This window comes from Phalacrocorax carbo, chromosome 3 (genome assembly GCF_963921805.1).
Source record: "Phalacrocorax carbo chromosome 3, bPhaCar2.1, whole genome shotgun sequence".
NCBI lineage: Eukaryota > Metazoa > Chordata > Aves > Suliformes > Phalacrocoracidae > Phalacrocorax > Phalacrocorax carbo.
Window position 1 is genome coordinate 62,681,163 of NC_087515.1, and position 17,506 is coordinate 62,698,668.

Sequence of the window (17,506 nt, forward strand, 5' to 3'; positions counted from 1 at the left end):
TAAAGTAGGGTTTGACCCTCTTCATAAGAAAATGCTCATGAAAAAAACAGCAGAAAACCCCCAGATTATTTTCTGTAATTTGTAGTGAAGTTTCGATTTTTTTTTGCCGTAGAGGTTAGTATTGCTGCTGGCCTGACTGGGCTAACTTAATCTTCCCTGCCTCCCCAAACCCTAGAGGTGTGCCTAGAATTTTCCTCTGCTGGGCTTGATGGTGGACTGTCAGAGCTTGCTCCTTATCGAGTGATTTATGAATATGGAGTAATACTGGATGTTTTCTAATAAGCAATTTAAAAAGCTGAAAGAAATGTTTAATTGCACATTGTAGGACGTGATATGGTCTCAGAGAATTTAGTAGAGCAGAATGCTTGTTTTTGGTAAAATAATATTATTTAAGGAGCAGTTTTTCTGTAGAGTAATAGCTGTACTTAGGCAGAAAGGAGCTTTATGTTTAAAAAAATCAAACAGGACAGAATCAGGTTTATCAGAATTAGTTTTACTAGGCAGTGGGGTTTTCTTGTGTATTGGTTTTTTTTGTTTAAATAAGAGAAATGGCCCAATCTGTGTATTTATATATTTTGTATTTGTGGTTTGCATTAAAACAAAACACGTGTAGTGTATCAAGAAAGAATAGCATGAAATAATAACTGGGGTTACCCTTCCTTGACAACAAGACGTGACACTAGTTAGAGCAAAAATCACTTAGTTTAGACCAAAGTCAGTGTTCAACAGAGACTAAGTTGCTGGCATCTATTAACAGTCTTTGTAGCTCAGTGTAGTTCATTTCGAGTGTAATCTATTCTCAAAAGTCGTAAAAGTATGTGGAGTTTCATGTTCCTTGTCTTTCAAGGACAGCTGCAATAGTTCAGTTAGCTGGAAAATATATGTTTATTTGGTCTAACTGTTGTCAATTTATGTGGGGTTTGAAAGTGATTTTCTTTCTTTCTGTACAAGCGTTAGCAGTGAAAGAGATGCTCTAGAGAGTAACACAGGCCCCTGATTAACTGACATCTGTGCATGCTGACAGGGTTTAGCTGAGTCCTCTGTGACACCTGTGAGCAGTGATTCTTCTTTAGAGCAGAATTTCTAAAACTATTTTATTAATAGCTTGTTAATAGCGAGAATCGAGTACAATTTGTGGTCTTCTGTAACAACAGAGGTAGACTAATTTTGACTTTTTCCCATTTAAAATCATTTATGTTTATGAACATGGTTTCTGAAGCTGCTTATGAAAGGATTGTTCCCCCTGCGTTTGTCTGAGACAAAATAGTTCTTTAGTGAAAAAGGTATTGATCTTTGGCTGGACATTCATAGGTGCCTACAACCAAATTCTCTATCCTGTTTAAGTCAATAATAGTTTCTGCACTATGGTAAAGGTAGGATTTAACTATCAACTTTGAGACCGTAAAGTTGGACATCTTGATGCTGCATGATATGGCACTCTACTTTGATCACCAGGAGAGTAAAGAGATGTTGCTTTAAAATCTCTGCAAAGCTATGTGAATATAATTTCTTCAAACATTCTTAGTAAAATTCTGTCAAACAGAACTTGCAGGCTGTTCCACTATGTTGTGATTGGTCCTACAATACCAGTAAAATTCCTCTGAAAGTTAGTGGATGTTTTCACAGTGCTGCTTGGCTAGAATCTTTGTTTTCTTAAGGCCTTAAGTAATGGATAAGCTCCTTGTACTTAATTTTGTGAGGTACAACTGAATTTTGATACAGGTTTAGCAAGACATTGCTAACAGTTTTGATGAAATTTGTGATAAGTGTAAGGGCAGGAGTCATTTATATAATATGCTTGAGTAGGAAATGGTGGTAGTGAAATGATGTTAGTGATGTTAGCATGATATTAGTGAAATACAAACTCACAGGAAGGTGTTTGTTTTAGAGCTAGAGTGATGCCAAATACAGTGTTGCTACTTCTGCAGTAGGTTGGTATGGTGGTGAAATGTTGGGATGGAGAGGGCAATAAAGTTGGTCTAGTAAGTTATCTGTCACATTTGATACGTCATGTCTTTTTTAGTTTTTTAATCTCTGATTTACTTAATTACTAATTTAAAAAATACACAAATTGTACTCATCTTTGACCTAATTTATTGTAGTGAGTAATGTTAATTATTGGTTTAAAAACTTCAGAATCAGTCATGCATTAGTAAAACTACTGCATCATTTGGAGTAATTAGAAGGGCAGTTTTGAGTAAGCTATGTTTTTGTGAAGGAGTAAGCTGTAAGTTGGGACTGATATAGAGTAGTATGAAGGTTCCCATAGCATCTTTCTTTGGTCTGATTTGTTATTGACAGGACTTTGGTGTGTGAAGTGTCAGGAGACAAAAAGTTGACACCTTCATTTTCCCTGCATTGTTTTTAGCTCAGCTCACTGATACAGTTGAAATACTGTTACCATATAGCTGTTCAGTGTTCCCATTAAATTAGTTGGTGATCTCTTTGTGGACAAAAATTCATCAGTCTGCTTGTTTTGCTTCTGGGTTTTACAGATTTCAGCATTCAGAGTTGATAAACCTGAACCTTCCCTGATGGTAGGTTGGCCTGGACACATCCACTTGTCCACATTCACGTGTTCACTTGATAAGTGACCAAGAAGAACCTCTACTTTAGTTTTGGTCTGTGCCCTCTATGTGGTGCTTTACAGTGGTGTGCCTGGGGTCTTTGCTTCTTCTGTAGTAATGGCAAAGTAGCTTTCAGTAGATGTACCCTGACTTTCCTTCCCTTGCTCCCCAGATCACCCTCTGCATGGCAGGAAAGAGAGACACGTGGGATGATGGAATTCCTTTACGCGCACCTCTCCAAAGCTTCAGTGCAGCACATTTTCCACAAATGGAATGACTATGAGAGAAACCTTTTAATTTTCATTCTCTTTCTCTCTCACAGCCTTAGTAATTAAAGAAGAAAATGAGGATGCTAAATACAGATTTTTGGATGTATGCTGGTTGAGAATGAGGCCTAGAGGGGAAGATAAATAAGATGGGGAGGGGAGGTTTGAATGTGACTGACAGTGGATTATAATTGCTTACAAGAAGTTATTTTTATCATATCAAGTCTCCCTCTAGCATTAAGTCCTCAACCTGAAGAATTTAGTACTACAGCCATTAAAATCCCTGTCCAGTCGCAAGTTGTGCAAGCATGTCTTGATGAGTAACTAAGATCCGATAGAAGGCACCATCTTGGATTCATCCTCTAACTTCCATTGTTTGACATCACCACAGACAATTTACACACAGAATACGACGTCTTCTTACCTTGCTCAATGCTTGCGGGTATTTGTCTTTACATTTGTTTATGCGCTGTTTTCATCTAATTTAGTTACAGTATCATTTGATCCTGGTCAACAGTTCAACCCACTTAACTAGGAAGCAGGGGAATAAATGAAAATGATTTTGACTAACTCTTTCTCAGTCAAGTGGGTTGTCTGGCAAGCCAGGAGTGTAATAAATGGATTTTGTGGCTATTTAGAGACTCACACACTAGAAGAGAGAGCCGTGCTTCCCAGTTTCATGACGTAATCCAGGCAGTGTCACGTCCAGATCATGGGATTACACCTGTGTTTTTATCTCGACCAAAAGTGCATTTTTTTGGCTCCTGCTTTGATGTTTTCCCATAAAAATAAACAGATTACACCCGAAAATTGAGGGTTTTTGCTATATTACAGGAAGAAACATTTAAGCATGCATGTATAAGTATATACATATACACGTATGTACATTTATGTGACCATAGCTTTTGCCTCCAGTCATGTTCTGTCTCCTTCACAGTTCAGTATACCTGGAATAACTTCATGAGAGCTCGTGGTTGCAGGTCTGGCTTGTTTGTCACTGGGAGGAAGATTTGTCCTAGATTCAATGTAGGTTGAACTTCTGCTTCTATTTAAATATCAAAGAAAATATTTTAAATAAATAAACTTATTTGCATTATTTATGTGTGAGTATTAGCATTTATTTCACAACTGTGTATATAGATGCATATACACAGCCACATTTTGTTGAACAGGTAAAAAAGACGTATTAGTTCTCTATGATGAAATGCCATGGTTTCACTTTGGTGCAATGGGTATCAGAATCTGCCCAGGTGATCTTTCTAAAGTGTTATTCACTGTTCCTGGTGTGTTGCGGGTACAATGATTCCAGCAGAGTCGGTAACTGAGTGCGGTCCATTTTATTGCCTGTGATTGATTCAGCCAAGGTCATGTCTTGGTGGACCCTGAAGATGTTTGCCTTTGAGGTTGAAGCACTTTGAATTCCTTTTATATCCTCTTGTTTTTGAAGGACATAATTGTATCAGTCTAGTCAAAAGGTTAAAGGATCAGTTCTGAGGCCCTGTCATTGCTGGTGGGTGACAGTCAACTTGCATGTGGTGCTCGTTAACCCTCACTCCTCTGCTGGTATCATCCACTTCAGCACCCTGGCTGAACTGGTGGTGCCAGGTCTCATGGCTGTAGAAATGTGACCAGAAAGTCAATCAGTGAGCAGACTACCTGTGTAAATAGATGATGCAAATGAAAGATATAATAAAAAACACTTGCATCATGCCAACGCTTGTTATCTTGTTGCCTGACCTTCACTTTCTCTGGTGTCAAGCACAAACCCATCTTGCCCTCATCTCACAGTTTTCTAATCAGTGCCCCACAGCTGAGAAGATGATGCCAAACTCTGCTCGGCACAGCTTGTGCTACCATGTGAACTGCCTTGTCTCTTGTGAATAAAATGAAAACTCTGTTATTATGGATCAAATCCTGACTTCAATAAAAGTGCACAATGGCAGGTTGTTAATGATTTTTCATGAGGCCAGGATTTTGCCATCAGCTGTAGATAGGACTTGTACTGCTGAAATAGTGCTCCTCGTGACTCTGTCAGCCTATAAATGGAAACCTCCAGCATGCGAGGTTTGCTCTTCGTTGGATATAGTAACACTAGGGGAGAATATTGGAAAAACTGTCTACGTGGAGACAGCCTCTGGATACTTCCGGCAGAGAAGATATAAACCGAAAGGCACTCTCAACAGAAATGATTGTTGCATTGCCAGATGGTATAAGGTAATTTGGAGGGAAAGAGTAGAGATGTATTACCTACCCCAAGGTGCTTTTGCTGTGATTTGAATATAAAATGCATGAAGTCTTAGGTACAAGTGTTGGAACTGACAGTGGCTTAGAGCTGTGATTTTAGCTTATCTTTTGTAGTTATAACGCATCTGGGAAAGGAACTTGCTGGGTTCCTGAGGGCATCGTAGTTCCAGCAGAGTTTGTGAGCCTGGAGCCTGGTCTGTACCTCACCTGTCCTGTGTGCTTTTTTCCCCAGTGAAATCCCATTATCTGGGTTTGGGATTGCTTGTTAAGATGTGAGAAACTTGCATTTCATTTCAGTTTGTGCATGATGCTGTGTTGTTTTGTTGGTTTTTTGTTTTTTTTTTAATGAGGTCTGATACCTTCTTGTCTCAAGTGGCATAATTTCAGAGATTTTTTTTTTCCCCCTGCTTCTAGTATGGTTCAGCATAAAAAAGACTCACAAAACCAATGTTTACAATAGGTTTGCAAGGTTCTAGTACAATGTTTTGTTCTGGAGTAGCCTACCTGCCCTATGTATCTAGTCCTCCATCTGAAGCCCAGTAGCACCGACCTGAAATTGGCTTATCACTGATAACTTTGCATTTTCCCATTTTTGGATGTAATTTTGAAAGAATCTTGCATCTGATGGGTTGATTAGAGGGGACACGAGCTATTTTCTTTTTTTTAAAATACTACAGACAAAAAGGGAAGAGGAAAAAGCCCGGATCAACCAAAGCTTATGACATGATTTTAGAATGCATAACCTTGGGCAAAAAGGGCCAGTTATTGGAGTAGTTCTTGAGTAACCTAATTGCTTGATAAGGATCCTTGCCTGTTTAAGTTGTTGTTAGTTGTTGGAAACAGTCCATTTCTAAATTTGTGCCTTACTGCATACCCTGAGGTATGTGTGCAACCCACTGTAATTGCACAGTTTATTATTTTATTAATGAGAGCTGTGATAATGTGTTGGCTCATGAATTCCCTCCAGTCCAGGTATGGTCTCCTAATTGCCCAGAGTTCCAGGGATGGTGATGGAGGGCAAAAGCAACACTTTTACAAGCATGGTTTAAAGAACTCAGACCTTGCCCTAAAGCCTGTGTTTGGTGTGATATTGCAACCAAAGGCTGGAAAGGTAGGATACCTTCTTAACACACACCTAATGAATAATAATAGAAGCAGCAGAAGTAAATTCTTACTACATAATCCTGAGTACCTGAGACTTTGCCAGCTGGAAGGAGAGGGACTCACACCTTAATTGGCCTTCCTAACCATAACAGAGCACCCCTTAGTAATTCTTTGATCTGGGTCTCTCCTGCCTGCCTCCCTGCCTGAGTGCCTGGAAGACTCGCACTTCATTTGCTGTAAGGCACACAACAGTGAGCAAGCATCTGGCATGCAACAGCAGCTCCTATTTTTAATGAGCCTCCGGGGTAGCAGGCATACTAGGGTGCCCATTCCCATGTTCTGGAATCTATTTCTGTGTGCAGATACTAGACTCGTAGTACAAGAGCAGGGAGCAGCATCAGCGGAGGTGTGGTCTGTGGAGGAGTTGGGGAAATCCAGTTTACTGTGCCTGTAACTCTGGAGACAAAACTTTCCCGTAAAAAGCCATGGCAAAACACCACAACCTCAAACAACTAGCACTTGCTCCTCAGCACCGCCCGGCTTTACTGGTACACTGTAAACCTCCGACCCTGGGCTTGCAAGATCCGGGGGAGCTCTCTGAGGATGTTGTGGCAGCCCGGGTCACCCCAGCCTGTGGGACGGGGGACGGTGAGTTCCCACTCAGCGCGTCGCAGGCTGCCTCCTTACTGTGGTGGCTGGTACGGTTTTCCACAGCTTCTGAAACTGCTCATTACAGCGCTTGGCTCTTCTACAAGGGCTTTTCATAGCTGTAGCCCCTGTGGCTTGCTGCAGCATGGTTTTCTGGTGGAACAGATGGTATATTACGTAGAAAGTTATGGTATTTTTGTGTCACTGATTTTTAATTATTTATTTCACTGTTTACCTCCCCTCCCCCCCTTTTTTTTTTAAAGTGGGCATATAGCATAAGTGCAGAATTAGGAATTGATATTGGATTTGCCTTTGATATATTCATCTTTATATTTCTGTACATGTGTGGTATTTTACACTGAGTAGTGTGTGCTTTCTGAAGTGATAGTGAACACATTTGCATAATTTCAATTGAAATTAGTTCAAAATACTTCGAGAAAAAAGCCTATGAAAGAAGATCTTTGAAAGGAAAAGTAAATGTCTTCTTAAACAAGCGTTGTACTGACTGGAGTACAGTTTCGTTTTTAAGTCAGTAGATGTGTTTTCTGTATCTAATCTTTGTTTTTTTAATTGATATCATCTGGTCAATTTGAGTGAAAACGCTATTCCCATAAGAAAAATATTTATTCTAAATATTATTGTTGCCTAGTATCTTGTTGAATTCATGAGATACAGAAGCAGTCAAGTTGATTTAATATTTTTAACGTTTTTATAGTGTTTTCTCATTGTTTCCATGAAAGCAATTTCAATAAATATTTTAGCAATTGCTTTTGGTTTCTTGAAATTAGGTTACCTATTGTTGAAAACTGCAGGTTCTTAAACATGGGTTTCAGATCTGCTTTGTCTTGATTAGACATTCGAAATAAAACATAAATACTTGAGCAAGCCCCAAAACAAGGCCTTGCCTCTTCCCCCCATGTAGTTTCCAGGACTTAATGTGTTTTGTCCAAAGAATCTCTGTAAGTTGTTACTTATAAAAGTTATAATCACAGGGGTTTGGTTCTGTTTAGCCAAATCACTTCCATATATTGACTTTTATTTTTTATGTGTGTATATGTACATTATTATAAATACACACGTGTACTGTTTTATATATATACACTCACATATACACGAATGTATGTATATATGTATACACAGACAACAGAGACACATATACACTCTCATGCTATGTGTCTACGGACACTTGCACACACCGGAAACGTATGGGATCATCCCATTTGAAATGTAAGGTTTATGTTTTCATCCCAAACCTGATCCTTACCACATAATTGCAGTAGTGGTTTTATCTTTACAATGTAGCGTTTTATCCAGTGGCTTCTGAATGGGAGGCTGTGTGGCCTCGTGTCTGGAGACCCCCTGAGGTACGTGGGGAGAGAGACCAGTGCTGGTGGCGAAGTCCTCCTGGGGCAGGAGAGCAACGGGATGGGGCAGCCGAGTGCGGGAGATGAGAAGGCAGCTGGTGAGGGGTACGTTAGGAATTTCTGGTTGTGACCTTCAGCGGTGGGAAGTCTCTCATGCCACATCCCACATACTGCCATATTTAGGCTGGGTACCAGGTTCACAGTAAAGAACAAGCCCTCCACTTCTGTGTTCTGCCACATATATTTTGAAGATAAATAATTACCTGCTATCAGGTGTTTGGCAGCTTGGACCTTGTCATCTTTATTTGCCTTGCTTTCCTCATAAAAGTGGCACAGGGTATTTTAATTATCTGTTTATAGGATTGCTTGAGAGAATTCCCATAGTGATGAGACAGTTCAACAAAAAATCTCAAGATAATGGCTTTTCCACTTGTGCTTCTCAAACATTCCTTCAAATGGAAGTGAAAGAATTTTAAAATCCTTGTACGTAGTTTAAATTCCCAAGTGATACAATAGAGTGGTTTTGTTCTAAGCATTACACAGATGGGTTGCAGAGGGTAAAACTGAGTTCGTGGGAATCTGTAAAGGTGTTAAATATTTTGTAGGTAGCCAATTTTAAGAGTTGTTTTCCGTATGTATTTGTACTTACCGCAACCAACTTCTATTTTGGTGTGGGAAATCACGTGTTTTCATGAGCATACCAAGGGCACTGTCAGTGAGGCCAGTTCACAGTTTGCATCTGTCCTCCCTTTGCTTTAAGTGTTGAATTTTAAATGAAGAAAAACCAACACCACAGATACGGCTCTTTTTAAAGGGTCGAATTTGGATACAAAGTATACTGCAGAGAACACACCTCACTTTCTCACCTCAAACCACCGTGCCCACGTTAATCTCCGGGTTACTACATTTTACTGTTCCATCAGTTGAAGAATGGTATTGAACCATTCTCAGGATGTGGATGGGTGTGTGAAAACACTGCTGTTCCTTACTGTATTCTCTGCCCTTCAACAGGACTATCGCAACAGGCAGCCATAGGTGTATGGAAAATGCCTGTTGCAATGCTGTGTGCTGGTGCGGGATGGCTACCCAGCCTGGCCACGTGCTGCTGTTGTGCCATGCGGCAGTTGTCTCAGTACGGTCAAAAGTACAACTTGTGGGTGCATTTCTTTCATCCTCGCATATGGGGCTAAAAATAGTTGACCAAGCTTATTCTGAGCGAGTGTGTCACTTTATGGTCAGATTTCAGAAAATCGAATGGCTCTCTTACATGTTATTTAGGATGCTGTGCGCAGTGGAAGCGTTCTTACGGTACTTTGAAGGTTTTGTCCCCTTTTTCCTTCTCTCAGGAGAACACCACTGCTTACACCCATAGCTATGTATGATATGGGCTGGATTCTGATCCAGCACCTACCTTTCTAAAGGCCATATTCTGATCACTTTACTCGATTGAACTAATCCAAACTCTTTGCTAAAGTTAATGCTTCTTTGATTCGACGCAGAGTTAATGTCAGATTTTATTCCTCAGATTTTGTACTGCAAATCGTTGCCAACACCAAAGACTCATTTGTCTGCTTTTTTTCATATTGAAAAGAGTCCTGATGATTACCGTCAGACTGACAACCTTCAGGATTAAGTCTGTAAGTTAACATCAGAACGAGAAGCAGTAGAGGTTTCTTCATGCTAACTGGGAAGTCAATCTTCAAGATAAGCTGTCTTTGAAAACTTTACCTCTAAAGGAAAAGGGTAGAAAACAACCAAACTAGCTCATATCCTTGTAGAAGACTATGTTTTTAAAAGTATATCCAAAGTGTTTAGTTTATAAATATTTAAAAATATTATCTTTGACTTTCTTTTAGTACCATGAACAGTTTTGGTAAGCCAGTGTCATTGCGTATGTCCCAAAAAAGGTACAATTTCTTACGACTCTGAGGTACAGGCTGGTGGTTCCCTAGTTTCAGCTCCTAATGCTCCACATTACTAGGGCTGAAAGGCTGGCTTCAGTTCCCAGTGTCACCACAGGGTGGTTTTTGCAGAAACACGTCAAAAATACTCCTCTTCAGCTAGTGGTGGTAGTATCAGAGGAGAATCCAGAAAAGCATTTTCCAGAAAAGCATTTTCCAAACTCCTTGTAACCTTTTCCATTGAGGTTTGTTGAATTAAGTGCCTCTATTTGAAAATCAGCTTCTATCAAGTAGAGCATTGCTACCCAATCTGTCTCATTCAATGTACAGGGTAAAAATCTAGTGTCCCAGGCACCAGAGGTTGTTGCTGGGACATACTCATTGTGGAATAACTGTATTTATCACTGTATTTTGACATGTTGTTTAGAAACTAATGAAAATGGGTCTAGAATGTGTCTCATGAGTGAGAGTGTACCATAAGCCTGTCCATCCTCCTGCCCCAGGGGAGGATCAGCTATAACCAAACCATTTCCTACAGGGGATTGTTCAGTCTGCTCTTTAAAACTTGCAGTGGTGGAGACACTGAAACCTCCTGGATGGTCTCATTCGGATTCTTAATGGTGCTTTCCATTAAAAAAGTCTTTCTAATGTTAAATTTAAGAAGGTAGTAATGTTGAGTAGGACTGCAATCCAGGTTCTCCTTACACTTGCCAGGTAAGTATAGGAATGATTTACTTGGCGTCAGGTGGACAGCCTGTGAGACAATCAGTTACCAAATGCTGAACTCCCACACGCCCCTACCCAGCTCCTGTGCCTTCGCCCTTTTCCTTAAGCTGGGCCCTCATTTGCTTCAGAAAGGCAGGGGCAAAAGTGAAAAGCAGCTTTGCTGGGTTGTCAGCCGTATCTGACAAGGGAATCCTGTACACTCTAGTTGTGCCCCAAATGCATTCACAAAACATGTTTTACTCCATGGGATCCAAAAATCTGTAAGGCTTGATGCTTGCAGCAGTATGGGCTGTAGTGAGAGCTTAGTGCATTTCTATATTGTAGTAATATTCCTACACAAGCTGTACAAGAAAAATAAGAGCAGCACGGCTCCTGAGCAAATATTGTTTCTAGTCACATACGATACTTTGCAGCTGAGCCTGGTAACACGCTGCTTAGCTGTTTTGCTATGCAAGTGCAGAGAACGCTGTTAGCAATAAAGCCACTGCTGGTTTCTCCTCCAAAACCTCCCTCCTTGCAGTGCATTGGAAATGACTGAACTTTGGCCCTCAATCTGCTGACACCCTGAGGGAGTGTAAATGTAATGACGTCTTTGCTTGTTTCAGCTGCACAACAGGAAACGCTCATGGCCTCCCCTTCTTCCTGCTCTGAGAAAGTGCTGCCTTTTTTTTTTTTTTTTTTTTTCTTTTCCCTCCCTTCCCCTGCAGTCGAGCGGGCTGAGACCTAATTTCAGGTCTGGGCTCGGCAGCCAGCCGGCGCTCGCACAGGGCCCCCATTGCTGCTGCCTTCTTGCCACGGCAGCCAATAGCCTCCCTATTGCTCTGCTGTGGTGGTGATGCCAGAAATACAAGCATTTTAATTTTTTTCCTTTTTGGTTTTTTTTTTTTTTTTCTTCCCCTGGAGAAGTGACTGAGAAGAGAATACAGTTATGTGGCAATGGCTTGCTCCACAGGGCATGTCACTGGATACAGCTCAGCTGCAAAGACCAGGATGGTCAGGTGATGATTTGCCTTGGGGAGACTACATCACTTGCATAATATAGAGGACACCCTGTCAGGTGGGCATTCAGGGATCCTGGAATACGGTCCCAATAGTGCTGAATAATGCTGAATATACAGAGCCTGAACAGATTTCTTTCCCTTGCTGGAATACGGAGGCTTGCTTCTTGCAGAGCACTGACAGGAAACCTGTTTAACCCTCTCCGGCTGCTTTTATACTTCGTAACTGAAACAGGGGTATGAGTAAGAATGGTTATTGAGAAACACAAGCATTTTGCAGTTAACTCAGTGAGGAGGATTTTGTCTCATCAAAGGCAGCCAAAACATTAAAGCAATACGGCATTCTTGCGAGTGAAATTAATTGGTTCAATATTCAACTGTTATTCTCTAATGATTGCGGGGGCGGGTCACTCTTTTAAAAAATAAAACGCATATGCACTAGGGAGTTTGCATATTGTGGTGTGAGAAGAGGCACTGAGTAGTCTAGAGTACGGCATCCTGGATTTGAAAGATTTAATTAACTTTGAATGTAAACAGTGCTGGTGCAGTTGCTTATTCATTTGTTTAATGTTGCATAGGCATATTATTTGAGGAGCAGCTTTTGTCTGGGTTCTGTAATAAGCAAGTTCTGGATTTACCTCATTAATCTATCACACTACCTAGCTAAATAACTGTTGTTTTTAACAAGCTGGAGTTACGTAACATGAGTCATGCCTGGCGAGATGCTTGCAAGCAGGGAAAAGCAAGATAGGCAAAGAAATAATGGTACTCAACCTTTTGCGGAGTCCTGCATTTAGAAATTAAATACTGTGTGTTGGTACTCTCAGCTGTACAGACAAGGTCCAGCTATTCATTATGAGGATATGTCTTGAAACAAAAGTCTTGGGATGGAAATGTTTAACAGACAGAAGAGTGAATTTGCTCAGGCATGTGCAGTCCTTGGAGGGTATTGTATATGTGCATGCCAAATTCCACCCCACTGCACCACCCCACCCACACCCCCCCATACCCCCCGTGGTTGTTCTTCCTCTGGAAAAGCACTGTAGAATAATAAATGGGAAAAGTCTCTTAAATGGAACTGATTTCACGTGTCAAATAAAATAACTTGATGAGCTGTGATTGCCTCTATAAAGTGTTACATAAATCTCTTTTCTTCTTTTAAATATGCCCCTATAGGGTCATTAGGCAAGAATATACTACAATAGTCCCCTGTCCCAAGGGATTTTACAACCAGTTTATGGAAAAGGGGAAGCAAGTAGTTATATGAATGCATTAGAATAAAAGCAATTGATTTTAAGTTAAATCTTCCTTTAATAATATTTCCTTGACAATTTTATCTGCCATTACTCAGTTTTGATTTTCAAAGTCATGCTGAGTTGTTAAGCCTGGGATAACCTTTTGCTTTGGTGGCATGGGTACAAATATTAAATAATAATATTAGGAAATAAAGGCATGAGAATAACAGGTCTTTAGTAAAGGAGTGGGAATAATGACTTTTTAGGAAAGGAATGGTTTAGTGTTCCTGAACTCCCCTTCAAACTGTCCTGCTCTGTCTCATTTTGACCAAATTATTCTGTATTTTTCCTTCCTTTGATCTATAGATGAAGCAGCTGTAAACTGTGGTGTGGGGTTATTAACTACTGTATTTTGAGATTTTATTGTTATTGACAACAAATACTCAAAAATGAGTGCTAATATTTAAGATCTTCTCTTACATACTACCATACGTGCATATGTATACAGTGGTTGATAATGCGTTAGTACAGACAACAGCTGAGATGTTATAATGAGAAACAGTTACATCTGTAAGTTGTTTCTGTAGCTAGCATCATTGCTGATAATCTCAGCATGGAGAAGAGGAGATGAACAAGCACAGAGGGAAACGTGTATTTTCTCACACAGGAGGCCATTCAGGTCATGGCCAAGGGATGTCGAAAAGGCACTGTAAGGAAATGGACCGTGTTGCTCTCATTACGTCCTTATTTTCCACACAAATGGAGGATTTCTCTTGGACTGTCAGTGCAACATCCTTCAGAAGGAACTTGCTTTTTATGAAAACTTAAATTTCAGTCTTCAGGAGGTTTTTCATTCATTGTACTGAATTGACTTAGTTTTGTGTAGTCATGTGTTACTGTTATAGCAGCAGAAGCCCAGAGCTGGGGATCTAAGTAGTGGCATGTAGGTACACCAAGATCTTGTAGGTGGAGAAAGACCTTCTCCTGAATCTGCAATATACCCAAATATAGAGTTCATCAAATGCTTTCTATTTGTATCAACTCCAATACTCTTTACTTTTGACTCTGTAGTGGTTGTTGGCTGTCTAATAGTAATGTCCTTTCTGCAACTCCATGATTTTCTTCATGAGATGAATGTTGTGTAGGGGCATCATATAAAATTGTTGAAATTTTTGTGCACACGGGAGCTTTCACCCCAGATTTTGGTACAGTCTGTGCGATGGGCATAGCTACAAAGGGGGTTGTGGCTGCCTGCTGTGCTACGTTGCCTGGTGAGACCCCACAGACCTTCGCTGGGAGGTGTGCAGGGGTGGGCTGAGGGCTCCTGGGGTGTCAGCTGGGGTGTGAGCTGTGGCTGTGCAGGCGCTGGCAGGAGCCGCAGCAGAAGGGCACTGCTGGGCTCCACGCCCAAGAGGAGTGAGGGTTGTTCACCGTCTGCCATGGGAGCTGTGGGCTGGCCTTGATTTCTGGTGGAATTTCTGTTGAGATCAGTGTGATCTGAGTGAGTGGAGTAGGGCAAGAAAGTAATTGCCGTGAGTGTCACTGATGTACGGGCAGGGAGGGAGCGTATCTCTGCGTGTGTGTAGGCAGTGGCTTGTTCAGGAGTAAATTCTCACATCCTGAGGTCCTTGACTAGATCTTCAAAGGTTAATAGTCCCAGTCATAATGCTCTGCAGAGAGGGATTTCTTGCCCTGCAAGTTGCTGTACACAGTTGTTCCATTTTCCTTGTTTTTGTTAAAAGCCCGTATATCTTGTCCATTCAAACCCTGAAGTGTCTTCAGGTTATCAAGTTATTCCCATATTGCAGCAAAACTTGAAATGATTACCAACTCAGTTTCACCATTTTTGCCAGTTAAAAAAGGTGACATTTAATTTACACTAATTATTTATCTGCATGAGATGCTCAGCATGAAAATGACTAGGTGCAAATTAAGATTAAATGAGTAAAGGGGAAAAATACGTTGTGCGTTAAATTTTTCATATTTAACGTTCTGTTTGTATTTCATTGACAGTCCATCTGCAAGAAGACTTCTCTTAGCAGATTGAAGCATTTTTTCAAGAAAAAACCCAAATGTATAGCCAGGCTGATAAAAACAAAGTTTTAGTCTGAAAAGATTAAGATGGGAGAGTTTTAATAACATCTTCTCATTATTGCAGGCTTACTTTGTTTTAACTCTGGTAATGCTCTGTGCCTTCGTATGATCTCAGGAGCTGTGCAGTGGCCACACTTTCTCCAGGTTGTCTTGCAGAAACACAAGCATTTGGTAGCCTCCTCAAAGCTATTCTGTGTATGAAATCAGCCCTAAGGTAATACCGAACTTTGTATAACACATAACCTGAGTGGGTACATGGTCTTAGCTCCTTGTCACAGGAATGGATTTCAGAGCATTTGCCGCATTGCTGTAGTGCTTGTTGCACTGATACCCCACAGCCTGCCCCTTGTGAACGTGTCGCTGCTCTGGGAGAGACAGATCACGAGTCATGATGGCTCCGCTGTTTGTGGGGATGAGAAGCAAAAGCTTTCGTGCAGTTGTAGGCAAGAGCAGCCGTGGGGGTGGGTTGAGGGCACAATCAATCGTGCCAAGGTTCAGCGCTGCAGTGGTGTTGCCATGATACATGTTTCTTTGGAAGTACCAATGCAACACACTTCTGTATTGTGGAGAACTTGTTTCACCATCCAAAAATATGTATGGTGTCTGCCTTTACCTCAGCTGACCCCGGCTTTGAACCTTCCCAAACTTTGGGGATGTTTGTAGTGAGACTTTCCTTTCTGAATGGAATTTTTAAGTGCAGCATGAAAGCTTTGGCTTATTTGCATAGAACATGCTTGCCTGAGCAGTTGCTTTCCACAGTGCAGTGCTTGTAGATTAAAAGCCTTTCTGTAGTGGTTGTGCCAGTTCAATTCCTTCTGCAGCAAGTCAGTTTTGCTGGTGTACTGCAGTTAGGTGCTTGGTCGCATTAGTGAGAAAGGAAATTTTTAATTTCCGCTGATGTGTCATTCTTGTAGATGCAAAATGGTAATGACAATGTTTTATTACAATTTTTTAAGGATACTCTGAAACTAGAATAACACTCCCTGCTTTAATGTATATTTTATTTCACCTGTAAAAACTGCTTTTAATTAATGCATTTGCACTTGGAATTTGAATGCTTTGCATGGAAAACAGAAATGGCAGTGTCATATGCATGGAATATACCTTTTAGTTTATGGTAGCGTGTTTTACTGTCTGTGATGTGTGATCACACAAGCTCAACAGTACACAGCCGACTTGATGTATTTACTGTGATTTTCTACCTAAGGAAATATGGTCTAGTGACTAGCAGGCTAGGCGGGGACGTAATACACATAGTTCAATTCCTGGTTCTGCTACACAGTTCGTGAGCTTGGGGTAAAATTCACACCACCTTACACTGATTTTCATGTGAATTGTATTCATAAATATGAGTTAGGCACAAAAATACCATTGTTGTGCGCTATTCTTTTTATGCCAGTTCCACTTCCTTATTTTAGGGAGATGTCCTGTAGACAGATGCTGTATTCTGCTGTCAATCCATAGAGAGCCAGGAAGGGTTTTGTGCTAAAACAGACTGCGGGATTTGAACCTCTTTGTTGTTTGTTTGTTTTTGTGCCTGTTTTTAAGTGGCCATTCTCAGAGTGATCAACAGGTCCACTGTTTGCTATGATCACCTCTGCTCACAGTATTTATGCTGTTAAAGATCATACACAGAAGTCAGGCTACATGCTGGCTGCTCTGGGGTCCAGTTCTGACTCCTTTACTTAAGAGTGAAAGTAGCCTGACTAAGGTACAGTCAGCAGCTAAAGTATTAGAGAAGGGCAGCATGCGTAGATCTGGATCCAGATGTTAAATGCTGTGTTTAGAAGAAGAAAGGGTAAATTTTCTTCCCAAACAAATTGGTAGAATTCAAGGTAGAAATTTGTTATTTAAGGCATTGTATCGTGGTGAGTGTTGGAGTGAGTAGCAGCTTTGCAGGGTGGAGGGAAGAGAGACTTCTGCTGCTGAGTGAGTACATGTGGGGAGTGCAGAACGTGCCGGTTTTACTCTGGCTTTGTGCAACTTTGTGAAATTTGCATTTCGAACTACCTGGGCAATTCAAAGAGTAACTGCTTGAACACAGTTGGCTAAGACACTACAAAATGTTTTGGAGTCTACAGGGCACACCAGCACTTCCTAAACCAGCACAGTGCCCATGGGGATGCTCTCAGCCTCACCTGTGCTAAACCTCTGGGAGGTCTGAATCAGCTCGGTGCCACGGACAGCCTGAAATCCACCCTGGTTTATGCCAGGTGATGACCTGTTCCTCTGCGTCTGAAGAGAGTGTAGCTGCTCTGGTTTTCCTCAATTCAGGATGTTGTGACCGAGCTCTGTAAATGTCCATGGTGGCGGTGGGAGTGTTCAGGATGGGGCCAGTTTTGCAGAGTACACATAAACT

At 41.0% G+C, this 17,506-nt stretch overlaps 1 protein-coding gene across 5 annotated transcripts in view; it reads left to right on the top strand.

Annotated features, from left to right (window-relative positions):
* The window catches only part of HIVEP2 (HIVEP zinc finger 2), a 143,221-nt gene that overhangs the window by 6,444 nt on the left and 119,271 nt on the right, over positions 1-17,506 (top strand). Inside the window, exon 1 of one of the 5 annotated variants that reach the window (XM_064447140.1) lies at positions 11,441-11,877. The exons of the other annotated variants lie outside the window; for them this stretch is intronic. The gene's annotated coding sequence lies outside the window, so the exon portion shown is untranslated. Of the gene's footprint in view, positions 1-11,440; positions 11,878-17,506 lie in introns of those variants that run through there. 5 annotated transcript variants of the gene reach the window in all.